Here is a 14,979-nt window from a genome sequence, read left to right as displayed (position 1 = left end):
CAGATGTGCTCTTCCCAACATCTGGCTGATGGAAGCTACTGCTTTTCATAAGAATTAGATATCCTCTGTATCCAGGTGTCTTTACCAGGCTCTATTTCAGCCTCAGGGCTCCCCAGCAGTGTGATTCCCCGTGATGACAGGCAAGATGAGCCTTTTTTACGAGGTTTTAGCACAATATGAACACACTGTAGCAGTTACTGTCAGGTCCATTTGCAAAATGGCAAATGTGGTTAATATTTAAGGCAGGGCTGAGAATCTGTCTGCCCAGACAGAGCCACTCTTCCCTTGCTTGTGTCTTTTGCTCGTGTATCTTCAGAAATTGCTACTCCAGAACAGCTCTCATTTGCTGTGTCTCTGTACAGTCTTGGGATGGCATTTCCCAGGTACAAGCTCTGAGGCTTCATCTATAGCAGCGAGTAAAATGAACAGGGGCTTGTTTCCCTGGCCTTCAGGAAAGTAACGTGGTGCAGATCATGACTGTGCAGCTAAATCAGTTTCCTTCCCAAAACAGCGCGTTTTTTGTCCACATGTGGGTTGAACACAGTCCTTGGCCTGTGCTCTCCCATACCAGGAGTGGTGCCAGCAAATGAACGGTGCATATTATCAGGGGACAGTGCACAAGGCTCACTCCGTGAGCTTGCATGAACACAGGTACTTAAATACCAGCCTGGAGACGCTAACAGTGAGTCTCACAGGTCACCTATGGAAATCTGAACACTGCATGTGTATATATCTGTATTACAGGGTGAAGAGTTCAGCAGGACCTCAGAAACAGCAAGGGAGAGAACCTCAGAAATAGCCAGGGAGAGGACACTCCTGAAGGTCTTGGCATCTTCTACCAGAAATCAGAATTTCCTCAAAATGGAGGAAAATCTCTCTGTTTCAGGAGAAAGTCAATGGATCGGTCAAGGCAGCAGTGGGAAGGTGAGCATGGACATTAGGGTGGCTGCACTAAGTGAAACAAGAAGCAAACATCTCAGTGTGTCTTGGAAGCATAGAAGGAAGGACTGTGTTCTCCACTTACACAAATAGCCAGAGGCACAGTTAGCAGTTCCTCCTTGCACCCAAAAAAGGTTAGCCACTAATTATAAGTTACTGACTATATGCATAGGGAAATGAGATGAAACCTTTGCCTTCCCACTGGAGGTCCCTCCAAACCATCCGCCTGTCATGTAATTTTCTCACCTGCTTCATATGCTCTTCATTTTTTGTATTTCCTTTGTGGCAAAGGCCAGAGCCACTCTCCTACCACCAATACCAAGCATGCAACAAGTGGGTTTTAGGAGAGTCTCAACTCAAGAACTCCAGTTACGGAAACAGGTACGGTATTTCTGGATAACTGATAAACAGATAGGTATGTTATTGGAGGAGCCCTAGTTAATATTTGACACACCTCATGATTGACAAGAGTTATACTAATTGTTTCCTTTAACTGGTTGCACGAAGTATTGCATACTTCTCCTACCAGGAAATTAAGACAATTAAAGAGCACAACCACTATGCAAGAAATTTGCAGTGACATCTGAATGACTGTTGTTTTCCTGTCCACCTGGAGAACAAAGTCCCCAGGCACAGCAGGTGATCAGCAATACTAATGAAGCAGCTGATGCACAGAGGAGTCCTTCCCTTGTACACTCCGCCAACCTGCCCGAAACGCCTTTAATCAAAATATCCCCGCTGGACCATGTGGCAGTGCTGTGCTGATATTTTCTGGAGGGAGCACTGGAGAGTGTTGTGAGTGTACATGTTTTTCATTGGGGAACTCCACTTCAACAAGCATGTTCATATTTTCCAAATTGTGGGATTTTAAGAAAAAATAATAATTTGGGTCTTGCCATTTGCCACAAAATGCTGTTTTATCATTTCAGAAATTCAAAAACAACCTTTTGTGTCATCTAAGGTTTATTTGTTTTGCTTTTATGCTCCTGAGCTGAATTCTTGTTTTGGGATTTTTATTTATTTATTTAGTATTTTGATCGCTATTTCCATTCTGTAACATAATCTAATTTAGATATGTTCACATGTGTATCAGAATAAAAATAAGTTTTCCCAGCCCATGTGAGCTGTGAGTGCTTTTCTTACAGATGGCTTTCAACCAGCCCCAGAGCAGGGAACTTGCAAACTGTCTCAGTGTAAGCCTGAACTCCCTCCATGGCTCCTAACTTTTGTAATGGACAAAGCCAAAACCTTGGATTTCCATCTCTGAAACAATGTGAATCTTTTTCATTGGAGTAACTGGAATTCTGGTCATTGGCAGAGAGTAAAAGGATGACCTCTTTACAAAGCTTTATGATTTACACAACTCTGGAAGATGGCAGTGGATGTGTAGAGGTGAGAAAACTTTGGTTAGAAGGATGGATTGCAAAATAAGCAAGATAAATATTGTCTTTTTTCTTTGTTATTTGTTTTGTTTTTGTTTTGTTTTTGTTTTGGAACACCCGTGACAAAGGGAAGTTTTACAGAGATTTTGGAGCTAGATACCTAGAATCATAGAATTGTTGAATATCTGGAGTTGGAATGGGACTCACAAGGACCATCAAGCTCCACAAGAGACTCCTGGCTCCACACAGGACTACATACTTTATAACACAGACCCTTCTAGATTTCATCTTTTGTTTAAGCCAGGTCTTCAGGAAAGCAGAAGTGCATCCACAGAAACACTATAAGCTAATGCAAAATTTATTTATTTATTTTTTTTTCTCAGCTTAATGCCAAGACAGGTTAAAAAGTAGAGCATTTTCTGCTCTATTTCTTTCTTTCTTTTTATTTATTTATTTATTTCTATTTCTTTTCTATTTATTTCTATTTCTTTCTCTCTATTTATCAACAGGCAACAGCTGAGAAGAACAATGCTGAGCGGCTCCTGCCTGTTGTGTTGCTGAGAGCTGTCATCAGGGGAGGAGAGGTTACACCAGGTGCAGCCAAATATTGTGTGCCAGGGCGGGCTGGCCCCAGGGCACCCCATATAGCCATGAAAAAAGAGCAGGTGCTGTGCCACATCTCTATCAGCACCAAAACCTTCCAAGCGAAGGTGGACATAAAGAAACCTCACCAGCATCCAACTTTTGCTGCTCCCAACATTTGTTCTGGTGTGAGTGAGGACTTTGAGGTTAGCTGTATGTTTATTTGTTTTCAGTCCTGGGATGCTGTGTGATCTTTTTTAAGCCCGAAGATGCAAAACACAGCTTTGTCTTCAACAGTTTCTGCCAGTGGCAGTGACTGATGCCTTTTGGAAGGGCACCCCGGGGGCCAGGAGATGCGTGTAGCTGAGTGTTTGTCCGGGTATTGGTTAGCAGCATTTGTACCGAGCCGCCTTCTATTATTCCATATGTCAGGAAGAACATTTGCACTTCCAGGCCACTAGATGATGATGGTACTGTAATTACAGCTGCATCTTAATTAACATTCCCACATGAATAAAACATTAGCATGATTATTCTTAGGATTTTATCCAGTGGGCTGTGGTCTGATCTTATTATAGCTACTTTCTTAACCAAACCAAACCACACACCTTAACAATGAAGAAAAGTAAGCACGGAGAACCCATGAAGCACAGCTCACCTTTTTCACATTTATAACTTGGAGATGAGCAGGGGATTGCTTAAATGATAATGATCACTGTGTGGACAAAATCATTCCCATAACAGGAAACCTGTGAGTTTTAACCCTTCACTTCATGCCTCTGCTAGGTCTGCAATGGTTTGTTAAACCTGCAACAGAAGACTGCCAATTGCAAATATTGGACATGTAATTATAACTTTTTCAAATGGAAAAAGAGTTTCACATGTAAATGTTAGCACATTGCATTTGCACAGAAACTTAGGGCCACAGGCACTATGTCTGTGTATGAACTTGGAGTCCCAAATAGTACAAAGCCAGGCTGAGGTCCCATTTGTGATATGCTTGGGGTGGAGGGGTTGCCTTTCATCTGCGTTGTTGCCCTGCATTCCTTATGCCGTGGGCTGGACCAGCAACAGCCTACGAGAGCCTCAGGCTTGAAAAGATTTTTCAGGTGTGCATAAGCTGGAGCCAAAGGTGTGACTACAGCTCACAGAAACGTATTTGAGGTAGCTTCACGTGGCATGGCCCGAGTGCTGATAGCAATGTGGCTACAGCAGCATGCAGATGGGCACGAGCTGCAGGAAACCACATAAATGCACTAGTTCTCTTGCCTAAATTCAGCGTTGTTGTGAATGTCTGGTTTTCAGTCCCTGCGGGCTCTTGCTGTAATTTTGCCTTTGTATTGGTGGAGGGAAGAAAGGTATTTGTAGGTTTGTGGGTTAGTGGCTCTCATGCTAGTTGAACCTCCCATTGATGTGAAATCAAATTTGGTAAAAACAGATACAAAACAAAGATGATGATTTCTGTCTTTCTGGGAAATCCATTAATGGCATCATAATCCCCTTTGATGGTTTTTGGAATTTTAGATTTTCCATTTTTCACTGTCCCTCTTTAACTCAATTTTTATTTATAGTAACTTTTGAATCCTCTTGCCAGTTTCAGCTGAAGCTGACAGGGTCATAAAGGTCTTGAAGCCACCCAGTTTTAGAAGTTTCATTTAAAATGATGTTTCAGTAGAGAAAAAAGAGAGAAGCCTCATCATCTTGCTGTCAGAGAAAGCATTGGTAGCATGAATACAATTCTCCTAATGTACACCAGGGAATCCCCACCTGAGAAGATGTGAGAGGAGAGCCTAGAGTTGCTTCAAAGGGCAGAGAAGCATTAATCAGAGCTCCTATTTTCTTAGATACAGAGGTCAGCTAATGACAAGACACCAGGTAACCACGTTCGGCTGCTCATGACCCTACTCAGATAATTTAAGAAAGTCAGGTGAACTTCAGACTCAGCACATTTATGCGGAGAGTTGGGAATAAGGGTTTTTTCCACTGTTCACAAAGCCTCAGGATGTGAATGAGAGCACAGTCACTGTCAGTATTTTTCACCAGTGGTTTGAGAAAGAATTGAACACTAAGAAGAGTCCACACTTTAAAATCTGATCATAATGATAGGTTACAAATTAGTGCCATAATTGCTGTGAATAGCCTGAACCCAAGTTTGAATCATAGTAAGAATAATAATAGGTAGCTACACGTTCTCTTTTCAGCTAGTGATAGTCTTCCAGGGGACACATGGTTGTGGCCACATTTTGCTAAGTGGTTTGGCTTCTTGAACACTGACCGCTGAGTTGATTTGGTAATTATGTGAGCAAAGTAGAACTATAGACTCTTTTTATAGCAATCTCAAACTAGATCCATATACCAGCCTAGGTGACCTGAGTGGTAAAGCCCAGCATCCTTACCAAATACTACAAAGTGGGTACCAGTGCATCTGTCTTAAAGGATTCAGCTGTTTCCATCATTAGCCTTTTAACTTTGGCTTATTATAAGCAATTTCACATCACATACAATGAAAATTAGGCATCTAACATACCTTTGAGCAACTGAGTCTTAGCCCTGAAACTTTTGCTTTGTGCAAGAATTTCCAGTAGCTACTCAGGACAAGGGAAGACAAGAAAGTAAATTGAAATAGTGGCTGCAAGTAGAAGATAAGGTTCTTTGCATTTTAGTATGGTTTCACAGCTCACATTTAATGTCAGGCTCTCACTTAAATGGGGGTTGTCAAAGGTCTTGTCTTTGCTGTTCCTTTAAACCTAGTTATCATAATGTGACTTAAGAGTGCACCTTTTCTGCTGTGGAGATATAGCTTAACTCGATAAGGAAGAAGAGAAATAGGAGAAAAATGACAGCAAGTAATTTCTGATATAGGCTTGAAGGAAGGGAACGTCTAGGTTCCTTGAGGCACTGTTGGCTTCAAGGGCTTGAGGTTCACCCAACAAAGAAAATGTGTATTAAGTTGTTCTTTCCTCTTCTTTTCAATTTTTAAAATTCCCCCAACCCTCTGTGTTGTCAAATCCTGTTCGCATTTATTCTGTGTGCCCAAGAAGAAGCTCCACCTGTGGCTTACATAGGATTGAGTCACCTGCGGTCTGGGAAACTTGAAAAAGTATGAGTTTTGCTTTGACAGAGTGAGGCACTTATCTTGCAAGTTCCTTCCTCCTTTTCTATCCTTCTGTCCATCCCAAGGCATCAAGATTTACAACAGTGGAACTGCTGACCTATTACAAATACCTGCTTGGGCTCACAGGTTTCATGTGTAGCCAAAAGAAACTGTACATGGTAGAAGTATTTAGGGAATATTCTTTTCTTTTTTCTTCTTTCTTTCTTTTTTTTTTTTTTTTTTTCCTAAACAGCTGCATCTAGATTCTGCCAGCAAGTGAATGGACATTTGGTCTCATCAGCTCATGGCCACCTGAAAAACTGGGGTCTGGGAAATACCTTTATTACAATTGTCTGAATTTTCTTGGTTTGCTATTACACTGGGGGAGAAATCTAACTCTTCAGAGACTAAAAATGCAAGTTATAGAGGTCCTCTGGGGAGGATGATAGCTTTGATCACTCAAGTTTTCTTCCATAGTAATTTTTTTTTTTTTTTATTTACTTGTTTGATTTTAACAGTCACATTGGCTATAACAGGAGAAAGAACACCTTTGTGTTAGAAAAAATCCAGACTGGATTAACCTCCTGAGAAACTGGCATGAGAAACTGTCTTTGCCCTCCCTTAAATTATATACTTGTTCTCCCCCACTGCTAAGATAAAACACAATGAAAAAGAGTCTTTTCAATTTTTCTTTCACCAGCGTGTTAAGATATTGTCAGGTCAGCCCTGGTGGTAGGGTAGCAGATGACTAATAGCTATGTTTTTTAATTAAACACTATCAGAAGCGGATGATAGATTAGCATTCCCACCCCCTGCATTTCCCAGAACATTTCAAAATTACTTTTTGAAAAATGGACTTAAAAAACAAAACAAAACAAAACAAAAAAACATTAAACAATGATGGGAATTCCTTGTCCTTCTTTCTGGACTAGAATAAATGCTTTCTAGCTGTCAGAGAAGGAAAACTTCATTTGTTTATTTATTTATTACATTTCAACCCAGCGCAGGCCTGACTTGTTCCTGGCTGGGATTTCTGCAGCACAGCTGGATCTCACCTTCATGGGTCTCTGTTTTATTTTTCTGTTTATGTGTAGTTAAGTTGCACATTTCATTCTACTGCAGATGAACATTGAAAACATCCTAGAGGAGAAGGCATAACAGGCATGATTCATGTCAATAACCCTCACATATGCAGTGATGAATCTTGACTAAAGTGCTCTAATTCTTTCTATGGGCATGGGGAGGAAAAGCTCATTCTGAACAGTCCCAGGGTTCATACACTATCCCAAGGACTTTTCCTGCACCATAGCTGTAAAGTGGAAGAACTACACCAGTCCTATTTAATCTGGGCATTGTGATGAACGTTACTGTGGTCACATAAGCAGCTGCTTACAGACAACTTTCTGTAAGCACCCAGGTGGTGACCATGTATTTAAGGCAAACTCTGTTGCCTATTTTTTCTTTGCCTCTCCAGCAGAAGCACTACGAAAAAGTGCAGCTCCTCTTCCTCTTTCCTCATGACATTATTATGTAAATCACTGTATCACTAAGAATAAGCACTTTGCCTATGCCTGAGAAGAGATGTTATCTGGGTTTCTCACCTTACAATCCAAAAAAAAAAAAAAAAAAACCAAAAAACAAGACACTTAGAGTTGTAACCCCTGAAAATAATTAAACATGGGAGGTTGAGTGAGCCCCACATTTCTACTGCTGGGATTTACTGGAGTGAATGGGGAGATTTACTGGGAGTGAATGGGGAAAAGTCTGAACCTATGGAACGTAAAAGCTCTCTTTCTTATCCAGAAGTAGCTCATAATTCAGGGCTAGAGTTCTGCACCTAGAAGAAATAAATGAACCAAAGTCTGAAAACATGAAGCAAGAACTGAAACCAGATATCTCACTGCAAGCTGATTGGATCACCATTTCTCTTGAAAGAACTCTGGCCCATTTTGTTACGGCTTCAGTCAGAGCACTCAAGCCATGAAGACAGACACAAGGTCTAGACTTTCCATCAGTCTGAACAGAAAGCTAAGAACAATATCATCAGAAAATAACGTCCATTAAATTGACTAAAGCCTAAAGGGCTTAGTTTTAGGTCAAGCCCTAAAGGGTTAGTTTTGAGTTGCTTTTCTCAATATAGGAGCTTAGATTCTTCCTGAGCTAAGCTTTAGGTCTCTGAGTGCTATTCTGGATGCTGTCCAGAATGAACAAGTGGAGGGGAATAGGGATGCAAATAAAATGGGCACATCATTAACTTTTTATCTTCATTTTTATTTCTATTCAAGATTTCAGCCCGCAGAAGTTGATGTATTTGTAATGAAGGAGATGCAAGCAGTTTGTAAGGCACACTATAAATCTGAAAGATTGGAAAATTGGGCTGGTGCCTAGATGGATGATATATATATATATATTTTTAAATATATATTTATCTCTCTCCCTTTCAATTAAAAGTTGTGTCAGTGCTTAGAGACAGGAGAGACAGGAAAATGTTTTTATCCTTTTCTCTGCTGCATGTCTTTTTTTTTCCCTTTTTTTTTTTTTTTTTTTTTTTTTTTTTTCTGGGACTCCTCCATTCTCAGATATGGCACACGTGCCATATAACACACAATGTTTCAAAGCAGCACAGTCCTAGCTATCAATATGATGGTGCTAACTTCCTGGATGCCTTGTGCAGTTCAACAAATCCTGAGCTGCAGCACATATGCCAATAAACTCCTGCTTACATGCAGTGCTGAGTGAAAATATGATCTAGGCTCTTCCTTCTGCCAGCTGTATAATTTCTGACCAAGAAAATTCAAATGAGGTGCAATTCTCCTTAGGATGCTGATTAATTTCTAGGTCCATCTCAAGAACGGTGTTGCAATAAAAAACAGAATAAACTACAGGCTTTGGTATTTCCTTGATTTTTTTTCCACTGGACCTGTTCTGAACTCATTTTGAACACACCAAAATGCCACTTTAGGAGTGAAATGAGAGGAAAAGGCTGCTACGTTGCTGGAAAAGCATCTGCGTCAGAGTTTACCTGCTTTGCATGTAATGTGGTGACACAAACAGAGGGGCCTTGTATGTCGGTCACAGTGCCCTGTGGCCAGCAACAGAAATGGGCATTTCTAAATTAATAGACCATTTCTGTATTAATTTATCACTCTGGTACACACAGGGCTAACTATTTTCCAGAAGCCAGCTACTGCACCTCATATAGATGACTGAGTTTAAAACGGTATGAAAGAAATACAGTTGCTGTCTTGATGTGATGTATTTGGCCTCATGAAAGGGCATTTTGTTGAGGTAGCGCATAGAAATCTTAGAAAGTGCCTATGGACACAGATACAATCCCTGGGGGAAGGCAGCAAACCTGAGCAAGGAAAGTGGCGTAAATCACGGGACTTAATGTGCAGCTCGTAAATCCTGTGCTCGTATGGAGCCCTGATAAGGCAGGACGATGTCTGAGGGCTTTTGCTTGGCGTAACGCAATGCATGGCATTTGCATCCACACAGAAGCGAAACGAGCTGAGATTTGCATCTCATTTTAACTCCTCCATGCTATGGGTGGGTCAGACTCAGATCTTGACTACATCGGTATAAATATGAGAAAAGCCCTCGGTTACACAAGAGCTACTCCAAAAATACCCCCCCCCCCCCTCGTTTGAGATGAGGGTCTGCCCTTACAGTTCCAAATTATGCTCGCTTGACATGAGATAATATCAACCTATAAATTTATAAGTCAAATATCTGTGCTTGCTACTCACAATAATTTGTATATACGCATATAAATGTTTATTTTTTTTATTTGCATATTGTGTATTTGCATATTTGGAGGGCAGAATGTGAGATCCACCAGTAAGTTTTCATGTGCCCGGGGCTGTCTGAGAGGTCAGGCTCTTATGAGATGATGGCTGGATGTTGCTTAGACAGCAAGAGTCTGGTGGCCACATAAAGCAGGCAGTACATAACTCCTGGGGATCTGGGCATGGAATTGCCTTTCCAGGTAGCAACATTTGCAATACTTTGGGTTTCTGGTGTTCCCTTCTTAATTTCTTACATAATCCTTCCTGGATGTCTTTTTCTATCAAAGGTGTGACCAATGGCAAAGGAGAAAAAGGAAGAGCCCATTGTCACTCTCTGTTCTGCAATCTGAGGAACATTTTTATGAATAACCTCAGTGTTCAAGGTAAGTTATCTCTGTGGGACCTGCTGTAAGGTGGGGGAGTTGCTATGTGTTCCCTCTTCTCCCTACATAGTGAAAAAAAAACCAAACAGGTTTTTCTCAGCTCCCAACATTACTGATGGTGACTCAGAGTGAATTATAATTTGTATCATCTCTACAGATGCCCCCACCATGGAGAGAGCCCAGCAGCTGTTAGGGCTGTGGGTTTAGGCCCTCCTGTGTGCTTTGTCTTCTCCACTCATGGGCACTGGAAGCGTGGGACGGGATGCTGCCCACCACCCTGTGATCCCAGGAGATGTGGCCATAGCTCCGACAGACAAAGCGATCAAGGTCTGCAGGCTGGGTGCCTGCTCTTGTTTATGCTCATGTAAATTAGGAGACAGCCAAAGGGCCTCCCAGGCTTATTCCTGACCTACATCAGAGTGTGTCAATAGATTTTGACCCCAGGGACTGGACATGTTAAACGTATTCTAGCTGGCATAGTGCAGGCTAAACAAGTAATCAAATATCCTGTCTTCTTCATTATTTCTTCCTGTTCAGGCATTGGTGCATTTATTAAATAATCCCTCTAAATTAAATCTCTCCCTTTTGTAAACCCAACATGGATATCTATGCTTTCAAGACTTAACTGAAAGAGTGTCTATGAAGCTAATTCATTTTCCTTATCCACTTTTACATGTTAACCATGGAAGGCAGTAAATGCTTTTTTTCTTTTTCCAGCACAATTAGCTGTAACATATGTTTGTTGCATAGTAATTTATTCTAATGCAGCAAGACAGTATTTCCCTAATGATGTATGCTTCTGAGAAAAGATGAAGCGTCTCTCCTTTAACAAGCATAGGCAGTTGGATGAGAAGCCACTGTTCCCTTTAATCTGTCTCAGGCAGACCCAACCAAGTCACTACAATGGGTCCAATTCTCTGTGTTTTCAATAAGCATAGCAGTGATTTCTTCTCCTTGTCGCATCCAGTGTTTCACTTGTACTTTATGTGAGAGGAAATGATAAGGGAAGTTAGCCTAGAAGAATTTTTGTCTATTTACTGGGTACTATAAAGTTGTTTTATCTTCTGCAGCAAGCTGTCATGTAAAGTTTTGTGATTTGGACTTTAATTTACAGAATTAGCCCTGTTTAAAGAAAATGCTCTCCAAAGCATGTCTAGGTGCTGCACAGTTCTCCATATAGAAGAGAGAAATACACAATAAAACTAGAAGTGTATTTTATTCATTCCTGATTTTTTCCAGTGTCTAAAAGCCTTTTTTCTAATTTCTGAAGTAATTTTTTTAAAAAGAAAAATAAGTATTTGTGCCTCTAGGGATCTCACTTTACCCTAGTTGCTGGAGGAGCCTGAAAAAGTTATTGGAGGGCCTATACAATGAAAAAACATATTAGCTCTTACTCCATGTTAAGAAAGGAAGGATGCTTGTTATGCTGTCTGAAGGCTAAAAGCCTGATCAAATTCCTGGAAGACTAGCAAATATCTGTATCATCAGAAAAACATTGCTTCTTAAACAGTGCCAGCATACAGTGAGCTGCGACATGTCAGATATCAGCATCTTCCAGTGATCTAACCGTTTGCAGGGGATATTGCAACTTCATGAAATCAAAGACACCAAAAATGATCAAAAAACAGCAGATGCCCAAAACAGCAACACAGCAGTGAGGCTGCAGATAGGGAAAGCCAACTTCTGCCTTGTGCTGCCCTTTGGTACAGTGTAATGCTTCCACATGAGCACGAGGAGATCCTTGAGCAGGTTTTCCCACTCTGCAGCATGCAGGAAGCATCCCAGAGCTCCCACTTCCTATTCTGACCCTGTTGCCTCCAAGGCTAGGAGCAATGCCTTAGCTTAGGCATAGTTTTTGGCCCACTGTTTTGGCCCACTGTTGCAGATAGAAACTTTTAATCTCTCTGTGATACACCGCATTTTCATTTTTTTTAGGAGAAAAGCTTCTCCAACACAACAAAACCACATCTGTAAAATAGATTTTCTTCCATTTCTTTTATTTCATTCCTTTTATTTCTTTTATATTTCCTTATTTCTTTAATTTCTTTCCACTTTTCTCCATTATGGTATTCTTCCTTTTGGACTCCTCCTGAGAATTACTTAGGGATATAGAGGTATCTTCTTTCTCTTTCAAGAGTTCTTAAAACTTTAAATGTGCATTGTTTGGGAAAAAGAAATGTTTTTCTGATCTAATGATGGTCCAGAATCAACCTGTATTCAGCTTGATGGCATTTTAAAGGCTTGGAAGTCCTAGCATGGCTTGTTTTAAAAGCCTTTTTGACAATGACTTGTACAAAACTCAGCAGTCCCAACAGTGTAGAGGGACAAGGCTGGGCACATCAGTGCCCCCAGCCCAAGGTGAGGCCAGACAAAGCAATGCATTGCACAGACAAGGCCTACAGCACCTCAGCCTGTGAAGGAGGAGTTGTTGTGAAGTTGGAAAAAATCATTGAAATGCAAAGAAATATAATGCAAATGATGAATCCCCTGGTGGAGATCTCACGGGTGGTCACCAGTCAGCGCCTGGAGGGAAGGCATAGTGTGTGGGATCTGGTGGCACCAACAGGTGGCCCCTGGTCCACACAGCCTTCCCAAACCTCTGGTGGGGCCTGGGTCCCTCCTGGAGTTTTGAGTAGCTGAGTTTCAGAGTATCAGGCTTTATTTATTTGGGGGATTTTCTCCTCTTCCCGCCCTCCCCTCTCTCCCCCCGCTTGCAGAGGTGCTAAGTATTAAAATAACAGCGAGGAAGGGGAGAAATCACATCTTGGCATTTCTCAGTAAAAGCCTGCCAGACGTTTAATAAACTGTTTTATGTTGAAAACATTTGAAGAATGACTCTGCAAACAGTGATAATACTTAATCGTTAAGCTTTCAAACAGCCTGGCCTGACAGCCTTAACCTTTGCACCGTGCAAGTGAAAACATAAGGCACAAGCAAAACCCCTTCCTGTAGTAACTCCACTGGGCTGCGTAGCGGATTACACCAGGTATGAATTCACCCCCTGGCATTTGGTTCATTTCTAGCACCAAGTCATTGTGGCTTAGATTAAACCCCAGTGCCCTGATATAAGGCTCCCAATAGAGTTAATTACTCAGCTCTTTATAATAATCCATCGCCCAGTCAACCCACAAAACATTTCATCACAGTAGCAGCCTCAATGTTCAGTTAGGGGGCCAATTAATCAATTTGGCATTTAAAAAATATAAGACTGCATTTTATAATAATGTAAAACATCAAGGTATTAATTTTAGTTGCATTTGGCATGCACAGCCGTGTATACACAGTATCTCTCTACAGTTTGATTTATTACATTTAAGACTGAATGGCTTTGGAAATCAGTTTTATTAGACTTCATTATTTTCAAACATAAAATAAAGTGAAAGCATTAGTTAATAATAGCTTTTAAATTCTAGATAAAGATGCCCAAAGGGAAAATATGTAAACCCTAGTGCATTGTATATTGCACATTTTTTTGCATGAAGCAGCTTGGTGATTTGGAAAAAGAAACGGTGCAAATTAAAGAGTGTATAAAGGGATGGAGTTTGTAGGTATTACCACTCATCCAGTGTGCCCAGGAATGAATGGAAGTCATTTCATTGTCCTCAATGTGCTTTGGATCAGAAAACATAAATGCGTGGCATCTGTCTCATTTAACTACAACAATAACAACAGAAAGAGAAAATGAATGAGGAGTTGTCTTTTAAGAGACAAGAGAAAATCCCTTCTTTATTTGCAGATGTTTCCCCATCCAGAGCTATACTGGGGGGAGGAAGGGCTAGATTAGAAATTAATGAAAGAGAGAGAGAGATCTGTGCCGCAGCACTGAGAAACTGGCCTACAAGTCATTCCCAGCAGCCTGTAACGTGATCTCTCCCGACTGTCAGCACCTGTGCGATGGAGAGGCCAAGAGCAGAGGTTTGTTGGAGGCTTGTAGCAGCTAGGTGGGCAGCAGTTCCCATCGAGGCAGTGGATATGCAGGTTGGTGGAGCAACCAGCACAGGTCACCATGTGGGGACCCGTGCATGGCCTTCATTGGCAAGGTCCTGCTAGACAGTGAGCAGCGCCTGGGGGTTTAAAAACTTTAAATATACTCACACAAGTATATGTGTATGTGCATATGTGCATTTATATATACATTTTCCTACCAAAACATGGCTACTTAGAATGAAAGTAATGTTATCTCTGGCTATTCTGTGCCTCCAAAGTATACAAATATGTGCACACAATTTTTTTAACAACTCACAGGTGTAGGTACACTTGATTTTGAAGACTTCTGATGCTAACATTACCACTGGGAGGACGTGGCTTGGGAGCGAGGCCAGAGGGAACACAGGACAGCTGGATGCAGTTCGATGCTGACAGAGGTGCTGCAGCAGGTGGTGGGTATATATATATATGGCCATTGAAAGATGAAAAGTCAAAGGCTGATTATAGCTTTGCTGGTGAAGTTCGTGTTACTCAGATTAACCTGTCCTGGCAAGAAATCTGTGTATGGACCCAGATCTTTAAAAGCAGAAATGGGCATTGCTGTGATATACCTACTAATGTGGTTTTTATTTATTTATTTATTTATTTTTTATTTTTACTTAGAATTTGAAGAGATTCAGCTGAGGGTGCTTCCTCAACAGACTCTGGGTAATGAGCTCAGCAGGAGAGTCTGAATTTACAGCTGAGATCAATCCCTGTGTTATCATATCAGTCTAATCCTGTCAGCATTACTAATGCTTTGCACCAAGGAACAGAGCAGGACCAGTGGTGCTGGCAAACCAAGAGCTGCCTGAAATCTGAACTCAGTTCTTTCCCCATTGCTT

At 41.1% G+C, this 14,979-nt stretch overlaps 1 long non-coding RNA gene across 1 annotated transcript; it reads left to right on the top strand.

Moving 5' to 3' along the window:
- Positions 1-2,843: 2,843 nt before the first annotated feature.
- LOC118167079 lies at positions 2,844-14,714 on the top strand. The gene is made up of 3 exons (XR_004750919.1): positions 2,844-3,109; positions 10,073-10,168; positions 14,414-14,714. It is a non-coding gene; the product is annotated as an uncharacterized LOC118167079 (long non-coding RNA).
- The last annotated feature ends 265 nt before the right edge of the window (positions 14,715-14,979 follow it).

This window comes from Oxyura jamaicensis, chromosome 4 (assembly GCF_011077185.1).
Source record: "Oxyura jamaicensis isolate SHBP4307 breed ruddy duck chromosome 4, BPBGC_Ojam_1.0, whole genome shotgun sequence".
In the NCBI taxonomy this organism is placed as follows: domain Eukaryota; kingdom Metazoa; phylum Chordata; class Aves; order Anseriformes; family Anatidae; genus Oxyura; species Oxyura jamaicensis.
Note: the sequence above shows the minus strand (reverse complement) of the source record. Positions and strands in the feature narration are given on the sequence as shown.